This window comes from Oryzias latipes, chromosome 9 (genome assembly GCF_053564925.1).
Source record: "Oryzias latipes strain Hd-rR chromosome 9, Olatipes_Hd-rR_3.1".
In the NCBI taxonomy this organism is placed as follows: Eukaryota; Metazoa; Chordata; class Actinopteri; order Beloniformes; family Adrianichthyidae; genus Oryzias; species Oryzias latipes.
The window spans coordinates 19641775-19662144 of NC_136245.1; the positions used below are offsets into that span (position 1 = coordinate 19641775).

At 38.5% G+C, this 20370-nt stretch overlaps 1 protein-coding gene across 3 annotated transcripts in view; it reads left to right on the forward strand.

Annotated features, from left to right (window-relative positions):
- Positions 1 to 11763: 11763 nt before the first annotated feature.
- Positions 11764 to 20370, forward strand: part of rhobtb4 (Rho related BTB domain containing 4) — a 37500-nt gene continuing 28893 nt past the window's right edge. The window contains exons 1-3 of one of the 3 annotated variants that reach the window (XM_023958532.2): positions 11764 to 11968; positions 12381 to 12451; positions 12523 to 12620. The gene's annotated coding sequence lies outside the window, so the exon portion shown is untranslated. Of the gene's footprint in view, positions 11969 to 12245; positions 12452 to 12522; positions 12621 to 20370 lie in introns of those variants that run through there. The other 2 variants (XM_023958533.2, XM_020706002.3) reach the window with 2 other exon arrangements.

Sequence of the window (20370 nt, forward strand, 5' to 3'; positions counted from 1 at the left end):
CTCTCAGACCTGGATGTCCATCTTTGTGGACTGACCCTAAAATAAAATCCAAAAAGCAAGAAACCATGTTTTTTTTTCCTCCTCTCAGATAATGCATACATTTTCTTTTGCAGCATTGTTGTTGTGTTTTATTTTTCATAGGAAAACATTTTTTCATTAATTAAGTTGAGCCATCCATCCATTCTGGCCAAATCCGGATCATCAGATTCCATGGCTCCAAAACAGGTTTGTCCATCCATGCCAGTTAAAACCTGGTGACTTTTCTGGTGTGGTAGAAACCTGTCTCTGATTGTGTTTATTTGTATGTCTTCATTCCTCTGGAGGAGACAAAGCAATTTATTCCTTACCCATCCGGCTTTGCGGCAGCTGCCTGGGCCTGTGTCACTAAGCCTTCTGGGACATAGATTCAACAGGGGGATGAGGACTCTAAACCCCCCCAGCTTGACACCCCAGACAGAGCAGCCATTGGGAAACCATCTCCAGCAGATATGTGGTATAAATAGACCTTGAAGTTTGGAAATGTGTTGCTGTCAGTGTTGGAGAAACAAACAGATGGGCGTCAAACAGCAGTTATTTTTTAATTTTTTTTTGAAAAGTGTTTTGCAATAATTTTGGTTTCAAATTAGTGTCAAGTCGTAGTAAAATGAAATAAAGTGACATCTTAACATTTAGGAAAGTGGAAAACAACCATTCAAATTTACTTAATAGGCAGTTACAAGACAATTTGCTCAGATGTTCATATTTCAGTGAGATGAATCTGGAGTTAATGCAGCTTAATGAGCTGGAATGCTTTTCAGGGCAGCAGTCTGAGGGGAGAATTTCACAGCTACCCTTGGAAGAAATAGCTGTGCCCTGAACAGGTTGCTTGTAATCAAGGTTACTATTTGACGGCTGGGGAACTGATTGCTTAAGAGCAACAGACAAAGGAACTGGCAAGCATACCGGTACTTTTTCCTGGGAGGAATCGAGTGACCCATCTTCTATGTGGCCTGTATCTTCCACAAATCTGTAGCTTGTGTTTTGTACACAAGGCACGGTGCTAGAGGGATAGCAGGTGAGTGCATTGGTCTGGGGAGCAGAGACTTACTCTGATGTGAATGTACAGGTGCTCAAGGCGTCGCTACATTTTCAAGAGGGAGTGGAAGTGCCTGAGGGAGCCTCACCCTGATTTATCTGAAAATATATAAGTGACAGCCACAATAGCAAAAAAAAAAAAGCCAAAGAAGTTTCAATACATTGTTCAATCACCTTTAGCATTGAAACATCCTTTATGAAAGAACCCTCTGCTTACAATATTTGAAGCTTCTTCACCTCATAGTGGTGGTGGGTGGTGTCAATACATCTGAGAAACTTCCTTCTGTTATGCAAACCCCACAATTTTTAAAGAAACCCCCAAAAAGCCCAACTTATGTATATGTATGGTTTGATGTATTGTGAAGGCATAGTGAAAATTCCGACATCTTTCCTAACTCGTAACATAAATTTACAAATAAATGATTATACAACAAAATAAGAAGAGAGTCGTTGGTTTAGAACTTTCCTGTCTTCCTGGTGAACTTCATTGGAATGTGGAGTGACAGGAGCAACAAGATGACTTGGGAAGGTCTGGAAAAGAAGCGAAGTTTTGACAAAAGTGGGTGGGTCAGCAGGTTATTGTGGATCGATTTATGCCTTGTTAAACAATGGAATGTGGGTAAAGCAACTTGTACCACAGGGTTTTACCACAGAGAACGACATCGTTACACCACACACATCAACTGTTAGTTATAAAAAAATAATTAGGCCACAGAAATGCATTATGAGAATAAGATTTCAGATTTTTTTTTTTAATTAAAACATCTTGATTTCTTATTGCTGTGTTTGCCTTTCACTCAGATTTTGAAAATTCAAATTCATTTTGGGTTTTGGGATTATTTTTAATTTTCAAAATAAATCTAAACTGAGAATTTGTGAAAGTTTGCTGTTTTGTAAATTGAATAAGGATTTTTATTCATGGCTGAATAAAGTTTTACATATATGGATTTTAAATTTGAAAATTAGTTTTAAATTTGAAATAGAAAAATAGAGACTTAAAAAATACTGAAGGTTTAGACTCGTACCGGAAGTAGCTCATACCAACCCTCTATAAATGCACTGTTGCTTAAAAAATCAATCGCCTACTCATCTGCAAAAATAAAAACACACACCTTGCATGATCCCTGTAATGTCATTTGGAGAGCACGGATAAGCAACAGGACTCAAATGCATTAGATTAAAGTCAAATAAATATGATCAGACACTGCCATCTGCCCCAGGATGGCATGGTTGCCTAGCACAGGGCGTTGTTTGGCTTGACTGACGTTTATACGCTGCTGATTTGTGTGTGTATGTGTGTACTGTATGTGCAGATGGCACCCTTCAGATGATGATGGATTCCTTTTCCTGACTCTCTTCCAAATAACGTCAGACTCTCATTTTTATAAATTGCATTGGTGTGCAATCGTGTATGTGTTTTTGTGTATTTTATTGTTGGTAATTGCTGTGTTGTAATGATAGAATTTGTGACAAAGGTCCCTTCATTTTTTCTTTCTTTATTTTCGGTTGTGAAACAAAATCTTTGGACTTGTGAAGACTTTTTTATAATTCTTAACTGCTCTTGCTCTCCCACATAAAATACCCATCTTATGGCCTCTGCTGTGTAGGCGATAGACTTAGTGGGCCTCTAAACAGACTTGGAGCATTAACAAGCATATCCTGGAAACCCTTGCTGTGACACTTCATCAGTGACTCTGCTAATGGGGTTAATATGAAAGAGACAAGTGGTGCATCTTCAGGAGATGCAGACGATTCCTTCAAACGTCAAGCCGTGTACTCGCTATTGTTTCTCATCACAAACAAGTAAAATAATTACAGTTCCTGTAAAGAAAACATCCCAATACAAGATAATAGAATAGTCAGATGCATCAAATAGAGGAAATGATGCATTAAAATCCATTTAGGCCCATTTCTTTTAGTTTCTTAATTAACCATCTTCCAATCACTTTAGTTGTAATGAAGGTACAACAAAGTTTGATACTATATTGGTTATTTTACCAAAGGATTGCCATTATGGCATTATATATATATATATATATATATATATATATATATATATATATATATATATATATATATATATATATATATATATATATATATATATATATATATATATATATAAAACAAATGACATAAATGAAAATGTTGGAATTATTATAGTTTTTTTGAGAGCTGGGTGACAGGAAGATAGAAAAAACTTTTAATTTAATTTTCTTTTTTTTACATTCTTTCTTTACTGGGGATGCCAGTACTTACCTTCTCCAAGAATCACTTCAAAGCTCCCGTTTTGGATCACAGTTTTGTTTCGGTTCGATCTTTGATTTGTGTCTGACAAAACAACTACAAAATGCGAAAAATCCAGAAAAATCCCTTTTTGGATTTGCAAGTGAGCGAGTGACAATAACAAAAAGCCTTCCTCGTTGGCTTTTACTAAGCTAAGTGCAATATACTCAAAAACATTAAATACTGAATTTAGCACAAAGCCTGTGTTTGACACTTGTGTCATATATGTGCAGTAGGAATGCAACAATTCACTTTCCACACGATTCGGTTCTCTGGTGTTACACACGGTTTGGTTTAAAACTGGAGCATTTCTTTCTCCAGTTGTTGCATTGGCAGGAGATAGTGTTAAACAGGCATGATGACCAACTCATCACATTCTTGTCAACAAAGTTGTTGTCTGGCCCAGACGCTTGACAATGAAAATGTGAAAGAATTCATTAAAAATGATATCATTCTTAGTCAATTTTAACTGTAATGCTGACTGGAAACTGTATCGTATAAATGTCAATGTTTCATGAAGATATTAGGAAACTGTGTGAAAAAAAGGTTATGTTAGAGTTGTCAAACTCTTTCAAATTCATTTTTTATGCATAACTAATTAACTTTCATAATATGATGGTTTATCGAAAATTAACACCTTCATTAAAGGTGTTGATTGTTAGACTCTCAAATTTAATGTTTGACAATAAATGTCCCATTTACACATTTAATAATCCACAGTTCCATGTTTTCCCTCATTTCAATATTGCCTTCTTCTAGTTACCTCATCTTTCACAATAACAATGATGCTCTGTCATGGTTCTTTAGAACCATGATTTCCCACTTGGTCAAAAAATATTCCATTTAATGGTCGACTAAGCCGTGATTTTTATTGTGTTGCTAAAGGTTTATATCTTCAACTGTTTGCTGAAGAAGAATAAAAATGGAAAACTAAAAATCGGATCAACAGTTAAGAAAATTGAAGATATTTCCACTGTTAAAAAGCTTCTTTAACTTTTTGAAACCACAAACGAGTGTTTTTGAAATACTTTGCCGAAAGACCAAATGTTTGTTTTCAAGTTGTTCCCTTTTAAAAGCCAACATATTGCAGGTACATTCTAGTGTGGCTGAACTAGGTATTCACTAATGATTTGGAGTCCATTCTTCCTTATATACACAAAAAGACGTTTGAAGGCAAATGTCCCAGAACTGGACACTTCTGCCGTTTACTCCAAAGTCGCACAAATTCATCTCAGACTTCACTGCCTCTTTAAAATTTTTTTTATTATTGTTTGTGAAGTTTATCTCAACAATTGTCCAAATACAAGTCAACACTTCCTTAGATTTTCAATCCAAGAAGAAAGTTTTAGAATAGTTCGGGTTTAAAAAATGACTTAAAATCCCACTCTGATCATCTTTTCATTCATTCTAAAAGCGTTCCAAGTGGTCTTTTGATTATGATTATGCGTTTTGAGGCAAAAAAAAACCAAATAATTTTCTATTTTTCTAGGGCATGGTGTCTGTAGAGCAGCAGTTCATTAGAATTTGTCGTCCGGAAGGTTGGCACTGAGAAAGCCCGCCCTTACTTCCCAACATTCATCTGTACACAGTCTCATGCAAGGTTATAGTCCCTCACAACCCCAACCTAACATTACAGGTACAACAAAACTGGTGAGAAATATTGGAGCAATCCAGTCATACGATTTTGAGTCAGGTACAAGCTTAGGCGAGGAAAACAAAGATGTTCATGGATCTGGTCGTCTACAAGTGGAGAATGGAGCAGGTCAGGCAGCCTGCTAATTGTAGTTTATACATCACAAACTCTTTCCAACAGGATTTTTTCGTATTCTCCTAAATCACAACAATCTGAATAAAGAAATACTCAGCAAATGCAATTTTGAGCTGAATTTCTTTTATACATGTCCTCCATCGTGAGAAAGAACATGTTAAAAACACCAAACACCCAATTTTCATCTAAGTGGGTCTTTAAAACCTTCTAGAACAATGTCCTCATAATGTGTATGAAAAGAGTAGTTCAAATATATAATGTTTGTAATATTACATCTCTTCAGGCTTGGCAAAATCAAAGACAGCATTTCAGTGTGAATCTCTCATATCCCCCATAAAGGACCTTCAAGGTGAAGAGATTATTTTTTTTTGTTGCATACCCATTGAATTGCATGGGCCACCTTCTAGTCAGTGAGCTGAACTTGAACTCTTCGTTTCTTTCAACCAAAGAAAAAGATGAAAAATCTGTTAAAAATCCCATATCTTAAATGTATGCCCTTTTGTCCATTACAACTAATTTGTGTAAAGCAAAAGCCTTTTTTGTCATTCTGTAAAATGTGTTTTTTTCTGGCTAAAGGTTGTGATGTATTAGTAAAAACTGTAAAATACTATGCAATGAAATAAAGGAACAATGACATTGAGCACTGATGTAGTCAAAGGTTACATTTGTTTCACCTTTTTCCAACTGCCTGCCACTTCACTTTTTGTTTTTCTATTGTTTTTTGGAATTTTAACTTCTCTATGCGATACAACTTCTCACATAGCCGTATGTCATTATATCATGAATCATGTCAGATGAAAGTTGAGTAAAAGGTCAATTTTGTAAAAATTTTGTTTTAAGTGCCTCTAAATAAAAAGCAGTCCTGGTTCAGAGCAAAACAACCGAAAAGACCTGGGAAGGACAGGAAGGAAACAGCTAGCTGCTGATTAACTCATCTTTGTTCTTGTTTATTAACTCACGACCATCCCCTGCCAGCTGGCCTGTCACCTAGGACACATGATGTGATTAATCACAAAGTGGTAAATGAAGCGAAAGTATAAACACGTTAACTTGCGTATTTGTCCTGGGAAAACTCTTTTTAAAGAGAAATAACTTGATCCACGCATTTCCATTATGGGCTTTCACTTCCACACTGCATGGACCAACAAAAAAGAGCAGGAGGTTAGGCTTGCAGAGAAAAAAATAGAAGTTACTGCTGTAACAACTGACCTTCCAATGATGGCAAACACAAAGAAGCATTTCAAAATTCGAGGCTCCAGGCCTTCATGAATACATTTTGGATTGCATTAACATTGATTTTATATTTTAATTTAGACCACAAAAACAACAATCTTATTGGTAAAAAAAAAAAAAGGAAGAAAAAAAAGAAGGACCATGATACATACATCTATGCAAAGCATCATATTGGTATAATGTAAAGAGGAAACACAGAAGGGACGAGGAAAGAGGACAAATGACGAATGAAGACATCAGAGTTTGTCTGGGAAAAGGCAGCCAATGGATGTCCGGGCAGTTTTAGCTCTACTCATCCCTGTTTCCATGGTGACCCCAATGTGCAGTCGGAGCGGTGACGCCAATTGAGAGTATTGCGCTGCAGTCATGCTGACATGAACCCCACGTGCCAATGCCCAGCTGACAGCACTGAGCATCCGCGCTTGTCTATTCATAGCACCTAACTGACACCCTTCGGGGACGCAGGCAGCTCAGACAGTGGGCAAAAGAGGCCAGGTGCCCAACTGGCAGAGAACGCACCCCTTGATGGAGGTGTCTGTGTGCATGGAGGGCGTGGGGGATTAACTCTTGGTGGGGGCTACAATGTTATTTCTTTGATCTTTGTCCTCACTGACAGAGTGACACACGGCATGTCAGTCTTAAAAAAAATCTTGCAAATCCCTCCTTTTTTTTTTACCCTCTAAATGTTTGTCTACCACATGTGTGGAATAGACAAATAGGTAAATAGATAAAATGCAATGCAGACAGATATGAAAGTGCTCTTTTAGTTTATTCATTTTTGGCAACCTGACAAAAAAAAAAAACGCCTGTAAAACGTATTTCTCCTAGCAGGTCCAGCTGGTTTGTCACCCGGTTTGGCCAAAGCTGATACTTCTGGAATAATGACATTCATCTGAGCAGGGATTTTAACAGGTCATTCTAGGCAGTTTCCTAGTATGAAATGTTCATGTAAAGGCATACAGATGATTGTTAAAGATTATAAGTAGCTCCCTCTTAAAGTCAGATGATATAACTCCTCTGACAGAATTGAGCCATGGAGAATTACATGTGTGTGACAAAGTCCTTTAACACAAGCAAATCTATTCTGAATAAAATGTGTCAAGCCAGACGTGTGCAATACCTGTCAACATGAAAAGAAAACTTCTAGACGCCGCTGATATTTGTAGTGCAGGCATCAATGGCTGGAATGAAACAGTGAGTGCCTTTTTTTGTTGAGAGCACTTGTCCGAGCTCAGTTGGTACATCCATAAAACTGCTTTGTCTGACAGATGGAGCAGAAGAAAAGCTGAGGCTTTCAGGCCCATTGTAGTCTGTCTGCAGCCAGCGTTATGTTATTGTGGTCATTTGATGGCTCGTGTCAAAAGCCATTGTGACACACCACATTGGCGGCCCAGAGTTGCTGAGTGAAATTGAACTGTGTGGGGCAAAGATGGTCTTTGTGCATTGTTTGTTTATGTATGGGTTGGAAATTCAATGGCAGCTGTGTTTTTCCAGAAGGGTTGGTGCCATGGGCCTTTCACACCACAACGATCAGCAATTTGCCCCCTCAGAAAAATAGACTGACAGCAAGGGGGTGAACCATGTGGATCTCCCATTATACCTCTTTTGTGCCAATGAGGCTGCATCAATAGTGCTATTACAGCCCAACAATGAAAATGTGCAACGCAAGAGACTTTGCTATAAAGCTTTAGCCCGCCCATGTATTAAATGAAGAACAGCAGAGAAAAAGAGCTAAAGAAAACCAAGAGACTGACTGAAATGAATACTTCGACAACTCTTTGACAGGCAGTCTAGCCGATCAGCAAAACTGCTGTATGTGGGAAAGAAAGAGAAGTATCTACTTTTTTCTTGTCTTATTTCAGTTCATTCCAAAGGTACACTTTTAGTTGCAGCATGATTCTCCAGCACATATCCACAGTGGAGTGTGCACATTTGTGTGTACGTGCGATTAATCAGGGCCTGCCAGCCACATCTTGACGATGGTTGCCTAGAACTCGACACATACTGAGGTTAGAGCAAGCCTGGACAAGTTGCTCTCGTCACAGGATGATGACTTTGAGGTTTAGCTGAACAGGATTCCTGCATTTGAGATATGAATGTTCTAAAGAAACATGTTGTCTGCATATTTTTTTTTCTCACCCAAAAGGGGATGTTTTAAAATCCGTATGAGCTTTGAAATGTATTTGAAAGAGATTAATGTGCTGATTCAACCCATCCTCAACTTTTCACCTATTAGTCAGGAGTCCATCAGCTCTTTACCAAGTCATGTTGTGTATGGCAACTTAGTGTCTGTAAGAGGTACATTTTCTGGGTCAATGGTAAAGTAACATCTGGAAAATGTAATTTTGTGGTGCTGCGTTGTCTACAAATTGGGGTTAACCATCAAATTGACCTTTTTAATTCAACAGGCACCAAGAACCTAGAAACACCATACAAGTATTCATATAGTAAAAGAGAAGGGGGTGGTCACATGCACCCCTTGCTAACCTGTCACAGGGCCAGCCAATGAAATATACATACCACTACTTAATATAACTTATTCCAGACAATGAATGCTTTTTCCCCACCTTGCTTTTACAGCCTTTGTGTCAAAAAAGGTGAAAAATAAAGTTCTACAGTATGTTACACTGTTGTCATCATACTGAACCTTTGTTTTTGTGTTGCTTAGTGTCAAAACAAGTTTTTGGATTTTTGCTGTTTGTGGTGAGTTTCTATGACCAACTAGAAGGATTGGTTATAGAAGACAAATACATTTTTGTGAAAGAACAAAGGTGGAGCATGCTGAGCAATGGGTTTGTCTAAAACTATACTGCATATACGGCATGCATCATACCTCCTGTGACTTTTATCACGTAGCAGAAAAGAAAGGTGTTGCTTGTGACTAAGACTGGACTGAGTTTTAACCTCTCCCTTACAGTGAATGGTTAAGAAAGTGTTGTCAATACACTGGAAGGGCAAACAAACAGCCTGAACGACAACACCCTTAAAAAGATGCCACAAAGTTGATGAGAAAAATAGAAGACACAAAATAATGTCACAGCTAACTATCTAGGACTAAATATCAGATGATTTTTGTCACATTTGACACCAACTGTTTTTTTAGGTACATTTGTGAAAAAAATTAAGATGCTTTATTTTGCCAAATGTTTTCCTTTGTCTGTGGCTTTCATAGGTCACAGGCATCATTGTGTGAATTATTACAAGCTTTATATGGAAGTATATACTTAACAATTGCTAAAAAGAACATCCTGTGTGTCTGCATGTGTGTGCGTGCATACGTGCGAGCTTGATTCTGTTTTGCAAGAAATTCTGCCAAACAATGACCATGATCATACAAGAAATAGGTCATACCTGTACTTTACTACATTTTTGTTTTTCAGTCTTTGCCATCCGACCAGGTTTAAAATTGTACTGGGTGTGTAATGGAAAGGATGAAACTGAGGGTTTAGGGAAGCTTTCAGCTGAATACACATTGGGTAATTTCTACAGCCCTTGTGTAAAGAATGGCTCAGGTGGACATGTTTAGGTCAGCAGCCAGAGCCACTGAGCAAAGATCATCAGCATTTGAGGTAAAAAGGAACTCCATAATGCCGTGAGCAAAAAAGCATCTAAAATATGATCTAAAAATGCCACACACACAAAAAAACTGATTACCGGTACATAAAAAGTGAGATGCTTCCTTAATCATGAGCTGTTGTGATCTATGACTTTTAAACTTGATTTTTGATCTGGAATGGTTCCTTGTTTGTTTGTTTTTTAAATTGAAAAATCAAAAATATTTTTGTCAAAACATCTTTTAATGAAGGACAAGTGCATAAAGTATGTATTATTTTGGAACCAGCATGTTGATACACATTTTTAAAAATAAAATCTGGTCTCGGTGAGTTTATAAATAATTACGCTTAATATTTTTTGCCAAGTCTAACTAAATAGTAAAATCTGGAGAATAAAGTCCAGTCTATTTTTGTTAGAACTGCTCATTGATTTTTCAAAAGTTGCTTCACATGTGCACCACAAGCTGTCAGCATTAGAAAGAAGAATATTTAAAACAAATTGGACTAAAATAGGCATCGCAGCCTTGAGTAATACAAATTAGTTTGGGCTCTATTATCCATAACTACAGATTAATAATCTATTGAGTTATTGTAAAAGTGTTCCCATTGGTCTTTTAATTATGTTTTTATTTCTTTTGCCAAAAGGTCAAGGCCTCTATAATGCCCATCAAGATTCGCTCATTTTCATGGATCTAAACTATATGGAATACTTGAACTTTATGGTTTTTATTTCTTTTACAAAAAAAACTAAACCTTGTTTAAAAAGAATTTTAAAGCCCGCCCCCATTTCCCATCATGTTTACTTGCTCTTCCACTAGTTTACACATAACATGACCTGTGGAACAAAAATGAGGTCCATTATTGTGGCTATCTGCTCTACAGTTTTGAGCCAGATGCCAGCTAGGAGAAGGAAAACAAAGACGTACATGGATGCAGTCATCTACAAGTGGATGCATCGGAATAGAGAAGAGCAGGGAGCTTGTGGCCAGCCGGTTTAGCTTCTATGTCACTGCTGCAAGCTTTTTACGACGGCCTATTTTCGGCTGCCCTGACTCACAATGATTTGGATCAAGAAAGAAACATACTGTCTTTCTTTATATATGTCCTCCATCATGAAAAAAATGCCAAAGGAACATGTAAAAAAACAAAGACATGATTTTCATTGGAGTGGGGCTTTAAACAAACAAAACAAAAAAAACGTTTTAAAGATAAAAATTTTAAAGTTTAGAAGGATTCCAGATGGCCAAAATAACTTTGACACCAGCAGTGTAAATACTGCTTTGTCAGTATATTTCAGCTAAAATCACAAACCATAACAAAAGTTTTCTGCCTCTTCCAAAAGATTCCACCTGTGCAGTATATTGATTGTTAATAGGAATTCTAGAATATTTTCTTTTGTGGTTGGCATGTTGTAAGTTTTGATTATGTAATTGTATCCCCCACCCCACCCCACCCTTTTTTTAGAGAAATATAACATTTGTTATAGCATCTGTGCTCCTTTTGACTGAAACTTTAGGCTAGTCAACTTTAACCCCATCATGTGACAACTCTTCATACATGAACAACTTCAAAGTAAACTAGGTCTGGTGACTTGTTTCTATTTGATGAACAGCGTTTGCTTGTTCAAATATATCTTTTTTTTTACACTTTAGGATAAACTGTTTTTATTGATGATATTACCTCAAACATTTGGTTGTCAAATGGATTGAATTCATGTGCTAAATAAATACAGATTTCAGTTGCTAATTAAAAAAAAAAACAGCAAAAACTTTTCAGTCTCCTCGAGCCCGGCCCTGGAGGCTGGCACGCGCTCCACTTTATGAATGGATGGGTGTGGCACGCGCGGCTATAACGAGACTGACGTCAGGGAGCTGGTTGCTAGAAGCTGCCGTCCGCGAGGGATGAAGGATGCTCTTCAGCTCTGAGTTCAGCTCGATTGTGCTTCTACCGCCGCTTCAGGAGTCAAAGAAAGGAAACTTAGGGGAGGAGAAAGGAGGCAGCTGCCCTCTTCACCGACGACTCAACTTTTAGGAGCATTTCGGTGAGAAAAGGGGTAAGAAAAAGGAGGCAAACTAACTAATCCCATTGACTGTAAATGCAAATGTAGCTTTCAGGTTTTAGTGCGCTAAATACACACAAACTAGAAAATAAGGTGTGACAATGAAACCACAATCAGTTTTATCGGGAAAAGAGCGTGAAAGCAGACAAAAGAGCACGCGCCCCTTCCTCCACCATGTGCTCCTTCCCGGTAGGTGTGACGGTAACAACAAAGGGTGCGTGGAAAAACTCGCATCAGGACCACAAGCGAACAACTCAGACGAGGGAGGCGGATGGGGGGGGGGGGGGGGGGGGGGTCGGAGGGGGCTGTCTGTAGCTTTTGCAATATGCAACAGTCCTCGTGTAATTGCATTCCTCCCGGCGTCTCTCGGTTACTAGACTATGTTTTCTCGTGTCCGCTCTGGCAGATCTGCACCGAGCAGGAGGCGAAGAAGGAGAAGAAGCCCCGTGGTTTGAAGAGTTTCGAGCGATCGCTTCTGTGAGTTTTGATCCGGTGCTGTCATCCAGAGGAATGCCCAGGAGGTGATCTCATGTGTTTGCTTTTTGCAGTTTATGGAGAGGAGCGAGCGCAGCTTAGAGTAAACCGAAGAGGAAAAAGGCGGAGAAGAGAGCTCAGGCAGCTGATCACGGAGGCGAGAGTCTGAGAGGTAAGTAAGAGCGCGTTTGCGGTTCGGTTCTGTGCTCGATCCAGAAAGAAAATAAAGTCTGAAGAGTAGAGTGCAGGGGCACGGATAGACAGCGACGGGGTTGCATAACGGTTCAGTCACCGCAGAGGACTTAGCAAAACCTCAAACACAGCTTTTCTGAACTTCTGTTCAAAACGAGGATGTCTCATCTGAGAAAAAAGTAGGGCTTCAGGATGTCAGAGGTCACCTCACTTTGTTTTAATTTGCCGGTTTAAAAAAACAAAACAAAAAGAAAACAACTTTTGCATGAGATTTATAGCATCTGTCCAGAAGGGGCAATTTCTTATCATCTAGTGGTAAGTTTGGTTAATTTTCATGGGGCACATGCACCAGAAAATATTTTCTATTTTAAAAAGTAAAAGATGCATTCTTGTGATTTTAACTTTTTCTAAACTGAAAATAATTTGTCTTTAAAAAAAAAAAAAACTAATAGTGTTTTTGCATAGTTTGGCCAAGTATGCGACTTATACTCAGCTGTGACTTATATATAAATAAAATAAACAGCAACAACCACTAGAGGGCACCGTAGGTGAGTATTATTTGTTTTTTACAACACAGAGGAAGAAGCGCCACTCAGCTGGTCTTGGCTGAATTGTTCTATGTCACCACAATTCAATGGATTTAGTGATTTAAAGCGATAGTTTAGAGTTTAGTTGACTTGTTAGCATGTTTTTTATGGTTTTCTGAATAATTGTTCATATGTTGCGCTGATGTACTCGATTCCTACTATGTTTCAGAAAGCTAAAGAAGCATCAACGAATTATGGCAGTAAAGCATGCATATATTCAGTCTATTATTGTTAACTATCCCGTTATTATGATTTACCTTTCAAGTAGAAAAGTCTGCTCTCTGTTCTCCTAAATTAATTTCTCCCCAAAGTGCAACTTATATATCAATGGGACTTATAGTCTGAAAAAATACTGTAGATTCAGCTTGGATACACAGTCTGAGAGAAGAGTTATTACAGGTTATGGCCTCACAGGGGAAGGAACCATTTATCTTCAGTGATGGCAACACTCAGTTCCTGTTTATTTTCCTCATCTTTATCACTGAAGACTGTCCAGGCGGGGACACTCTAACAGAGCTGACATCAGTTGCTTGGTTTTAGCCACTTTTAAATTTTTTATTTTTTTTATCAGCAGTGGAATTTGAACCATTCTTCCATAGGGGTGAGGCCCATTCCTTCGTCTGCCCCTGCTCATAGGAGTGTGTTGTCTTGGAGGAGCCTGTTGTGTGTGTGTGTGTTTCAGGGTGTGTGGGTGGGTATGACTGGGGCTTTCCAGCTGAGCTACGCACCAAGCATTTCTGGCTGCTAGATGGCCAAGCATTGGGGCTAAGTCTTCACAGCTGGGAATTATACAAAAAGCAATCTCTTGTGTAAGTTCAGAAACGTCCTTTGTATAGGCAGAAACTATAAGATTCAAAGTTTGACCCTGTTTTCTTTCAAATCAGAAAACAATGAACACATATATTAATCCTTAAGTGACACTATAACACAAAACAATCCAAATTAAAAGAGTCTGTGTTGTAGCTAAGTTTAAAATTAAATTGATGAGACGTTTTTTTTTTTGTGTGCTGTTCCATTAGCACTTTTCAAAAATGGGGTGTCCATGAACAAAGAATGTGTAAGCTGGAGCAGAAGGTTGAAGAAAGAAAACAGCCCTTGTGTGCTAAAAGAAGAGAATAGAAACAGATTGTTTGAAAACAAAGACGACCCGGTCTGTGCATGTTAGAAGGAAGGGAGAAGAAAAGACTGAAGAATTTGAGGAAGAGGGACACAGAGGGGCTTTGGGTAAAGAGGGAATCAAGCAGAGGCACTGTGGTGCTAGACTGAATACATAAAAATAATTAAAAAAAAATGGATGAAATGAAAAACAAGTGCTTTTTGTTCTTCTTTTAGACTTCTATTTCATCTTGTTTGCATCTAAACTATCGGTGAAGGGACTGAAAAGATAAAACTTCAAATATACGCAGTTAGCAATATGATCCGGAAAAGAGGAAGGGCCCGGCTGGCCTCTCTGGTCCCAAAATGAAAACAAATCCTCAGCTCTTCCAAAAGCTGATTCCACATGTGAAACATCTGTCTGAGCTTCCTGTCCAAATGTGCAGTCCTGAGCCGTCCAGTAGTTGTTGTTTTCACAATACACGCCAATTTTAACTCATTTAATTAAATAAAGACAAAAATCTATTAACCCAACAACCAAACGACCAACAGAACATGTGTCAATTAAAACTCAAAAACAACTTGCCACTGCCCTATCTATACTTTTTTGATATATAATGTAAAACACACCCCACAGCAAGAGCTCTGGTGTGAGGGCTGGAGTTGTTTCTGTGGTGAGAGCTGTGGATAAGAAAGTGTTGTTTTATGGGCGAAGACAGGACAGGGCCAGACTGAGTGGGTAAGAGATGATAAGAAATCCAGTTCATTTAAGAGCAGACATCCGTGCACAGTCATGGCCGCTCAGATAATTCAAGCTGGAGTAAGGCCAGTGTCTGACAGAGGGCTGTGTCCAGATGGTTGCACTGAAAGCCATATTACTTAACTTAAATATTGACCTAAGACGCCAAAGATAAGGTGATAAAAAATTTTCTGTTTCAATACATGCATCGTTACAAAATACCAGGAATGGTTTGGGAATTACAGTTGAAGACGAACTTCTAAGGAGGACAGTTTAGTGCACTTGAATACAAAAAAGCTGTCATAAGTTTTAAGCTTTCAGCTTGGAACTTTAAACTAAAAGTCGTGTACATTAGTTAGCAAAGATAAGCATAAAAACACTGCTTGCATAATGCAAGCAAATGTATTTCTACATGTATGTAACTCTAATCTTTTAAATTCAAAGCTAACTCTATATGTGTGCATGCTTTGCTCCAGACACCAAGTAGCACCACTTGGCTGTAGCCATGCAGTCTTTACAGTATGCCATGCAGTGCATCCTGACAGTGCATATATTAGTTTACCATCTTCCACCATATGCTATGGCCTTCAACTTTGCTCTTGTGTGCTTGTGTGCATATTGCATTCATATTTTTGTTTAACCGTGTGTGCAATTTGATCCCGGGTGCCTCTTTTTTTAGCATCTGCTGCCTTCGTTTGTGGCAGATAACTGGTCCCTTTTGGGTGAATTGGCTCCAAAATCATATGACTGAGGCAATGCCAACTAGGTATGTGTGTGTGTGTACTCAACAAAAACCGTTTGCAATTTACAGCATAGCAGGCTTCTTTGGCCTCTTTAGTGTGTGGGATAAGTTTCCAGTTGGACAGGTGTGGTCGTCTTTTTGCATCCCCTGCCTGCAGGACCTTGGCGGCTGACCCACACACCGTGTACTTCACACGTCTACATGAGCCCAAACAGACCCATATGTCTAGCTTCTGTGCTGTTCACACAGTGGCAGCCTCTTACATGTTTAGTTTTTGCTCCAAGTCTAAATATTTCTGCTTGGATTTACATTTTTTCCACTTTAGACATAGTTTATTTTTCAAATGTGGCCTTTTCTAGCTTAGAATTTTGACATCTGCACTTAAATATTGGTGGTAGATCTAATAGAGAAAACTGGCAAAATGCAGTACAGTCACAAAAAATAAAAATAATAATGGCCAAGTGGCCGGGATAGGCTCCGGCAGCCCCGTGACCCCGAAAGGGAAAAGATGGGAGAAAATGGATGAATGATGAATGAATAATGGAATTAGAAGCTCCTTTTTGGGTAATATTGGCACTGCACCCATGTGAAAATTGGAATATACATAAGTGTTGGGGGGATATAACTCCACTAAAATCTTTCTTACTTTAAAGATGTTAGTGGGATATTATACACGTCTACTGACTGTGCTCTTCTTTCAGAGTTGGAGGGTTAAGAGAAACACCTGAGGGTCTCATTCCTGCTCAACAGGGTCAGACAGTTTTAATCTTTGCAAACTCACGCCTGAAAACTACAATCTCTTATTGTGCAATTGTGTCTCAAGACTCTATAAATAGCATCTCTTCAAGGTGTTTCCCCTCACAACTATTTAAATGCTTCGTCAGGGACGCCCTATTTTTACGGTTTTACAATGCTGATGCAACCTCACCCGTTTTGTTTGTCTTTCAACCTCCCTTTTACAACACACACACTTACAACAGATGGGATGAGTCAGATGTGGTAACTGGTAGCACGTCTGCAAATGACAGATCTCGTCATCACAGTTAGTCTTTGCCTGTCTGGTTCTGTGGGTTGGTTTACCATTAAACTGTGAAATAGATTAACCGCAATCAGCAGGACTGGTTAGATGTTTTTAGCTTTGATCAATCTTTTGTTACATTACACCTTTTCAAAGGTGATGTGACACTTGGGTGTAGTGACAGTTTTCATCCATTTTTCTGTGGTATCTAACAGAGGGGGAACATCACACTTTGAGAGGTAACCACCATAGACAATAGAAATTAGGGAGTCTGGGTAATTCAAAGACCCACTCTAATGAAAATTGTGTTTTTGTAGTTTTTAACATGTTCTTGTGGCATTTTTCTGATGATATAGGTGATAGATTAAGAAAATTAAGCTCAAGATTGAAATTCTGAGTAATTCTTTCTTCCAATAGTTGTGAATCAGGAGCAGACGAAAAAAATGCTGTTTGAAAAAGATCGTATTTGTGACGTAAAAAGAAATACACTGGGTGGGTGTATCACTCCGTTGATGCATATGCTTGTAGACGACTAGATCCATGTACGTCGTCATTTCCCACAACCGAGCTGGAAAGCTCCAATATTGCTCGCCAGTGTTAGTTTGCGGTTGTGAAGGGCTGTAAGCAAACAGGGGGTAAATGTAAACAGAGAGCTCTCAGCAATGACTAGGTTAAAGGGAGGGTTGCTCTTTTCCAAGGGTCCCGCCCACAACTCAATAATAAACTCCCACCGCTCTGCAGAAACTATGTCCTAGAAAAAGATTTTGACTAAAACCAGCATATTCATAATTAAAATACTACTAGAACTGCTTTTAAAATAACGCAAACGATGATTGGTCATTTAAGAAGACAGTTTAACATTTTTATTCACCTTGTCTTTGTTTTTCTCTTTATGTCCCGTTAGAAGACATTACTCCTATTTCAGCATAAATATTTGATTAGGTTCTCTATTATCTCCGTCATTATTCTTTCTTAATATCACATAACACCTAATACCAGTGGAGACCACAACAGATGCTGTGCAAAATGATTTTTCTTTTACTGAGATACGGCTAACAGAATGCTAGAAAGGGCTGTGTGACTTTCATGATTCCTTTTAATTTAAGTCTTATTTGGTGCACAAATCATCACATGCTTCACCATAACATTTTTATCAGCGGTCACTGAGTTTGGCTCCTAAGTCTTAAGGATAAGCCAGGATCAACAGTTATGTTCCATCCTTAACAACTTGCACCCTCCTGCCCCTTGCCCTTGTTCGAATGACTAAAACCCAGGTGGCCAGGCTGCAGCTTGGCAAATAAAGGACATGTGGTCACAGTGTGCTGAGATTATACCATGCTGTTTGTGTACCAGGCCACAGCGCAGCAGAGCGGAAATAACAGAACACTAGTATAGATTTTTCCATCCCATAGTGGATCAGCTGTGAGCGTGTGCATGCGCTCTGCAGCATGAATTCAAGCGGAGGTTATTGCATTTTCATTGAAGGTGGAAAAAAATGTATCTCTGCATTTGGCATTCATACGATTTCACACTAATGAAAGGATTACGTGCTTCCTCAGTGCGAATGAGAAAATGACCACAAAGGATTAAAAAATCCACTCCCATCCCTATTGAAAAAAATCTAAAGCGGATAGCTTTTGTTGCAAAAAAAAAAATGTTTTGCATTGCTGAAGCTTTTTTTGTTTTGTTTGCTAAAGTGCAACACAATTTGAGGAAATCCACAAAGCAGCACAAATAGATTACCAACATTTCATGTTTTTAAAGTAAACACAACAGAGGACCTTCCTGTTATGTCTTGACTCTTGGGGAAGCAGTTTATTTATGTTTTTTTTTTCCAGGTTTGTCTTTTTACACTCACATGCGCCCCCTCCTCTCTGTTTACTGCTCTATATTAGTATCTGTGAGCAACAGTTTGTATAAACAGAGGCAGATGGTTGCTGGTTTTTCATGAGATCTCAGACTCAGGAAGTAGACAGTTGAAAAAGAGCAACAAAACCAATATTTATACTTCAAGCGACTCGATAGCAAACCCGACGACCCCTCTCTTTGGAGGTGGAAGGTCAAGGCCTCCGTGATGCCCATCATATCCCTTCATTTTCTTTCATCATGGATGTAAAACGACATGCAATAATTAAAATATTTAAAAGTAGTTTTAAGGCCTTTTATCAGATAACATTAGCTGATTACTTATTGAATACAACTGAGTACCATGTACCTTTTCTCAACCTAGTTGAATGGGGGCCTCTGATAAACAGCAGTTTTCAGATGTTTGCAGTGTGATTTCTGTGAGGCCACTCACTTCACTTTTCTGTGCCAGAATGAAGTTCAGAGGTGTTTGTTTTGGCTTTACAGACTGTTTAATCAGGCTGTTTTGAGAGTACTGACTGACTTGTTAGAGCCCTGATGTGTTGCCCTTCTCAAAACTGAAGTATTTTTATTTTTGCTTAATTCCTTCCTCAAGGCAGTTTTCATGTTGGTTTCAGCCATTCAACACAGTTACTATATTTGATTCTCAAATCCAAAAGATGCCTCTCGCATGTGGAGTTCTGGTTATTAAAAGACAGACAAAAAGACGTTCTATCTGCCATCTTTAATCCTGTATGAGTCAGAGAAAGATAAATGCACTGGCTTTAGGGCTGCACAGACAGAAGATACAACTGAAAGGTGAAATGCTACTATTGGTTTGATGCACTGATAGACAGATATTCTGGTAAACTGAAAAATGTCTACATCATCCATTGATCTACCATTAACTCACTAATCAATCCTAAATGTACTAGTATGCAATAGTTTACATGCCATTATTCCACTGAGCCACTCTTTTGGGGTATTTTCTGGCTTTCAGCAAATACCTTTTTTTTAATGCATCTAGCAAACTAATTTTATTTTTGACTGGTTTAATATAATTTATTATTTTTATCTGATTACAAAGTTACGTAGAAGTAGACGACATTATAAAAACCCATTACTTTTTCTATTTACCTTATTATAGACTGAAAAGAAATCTAAGCTTTGCACAGATCTAAATATCCTTTTAAATACCCTTTTTCAATTGTGGTACTTTAATGAGCTTTTTTTCCACTCTTAATATTCACTTTAAAGCAAAAAAGGCATGTTTGACTTCAATGTTAATCCATTTTAAGCTTTCAGTTCATTTTTTTTCCATTCATGATTTAGTCAAACTCCAGTCTTAGCTCAGCTGAGCTATCTGATGCTGTCTCTGTTCAGGAGTATATCCATGAGAGGGGGAATCAATTGGATGATAGAAACAGGTCTGGCTCTGCTACACTTTGTGAGCATTTGTGGTGACCGGCTGTGGTGCAGTGGTAGGGCGGTCGACCTCCCATCGGAATATTGCAGGTTCTATTCCTGCTTTGCCTGCCCATGTGTCGAAGTGTCCTTGGGCAAGAAACTGAACCCCACTTTGCCTCTGGTGGAAGGTTGGCGTCAGTGTTTGGCAGTGGAGCTGCCATCAGTGTGTGAATGGGTGAATGGGACGGTGACTGTAAAGCGCTTTGGGCCTTCAAAGAAGGTAGAAAAGTGCTACAT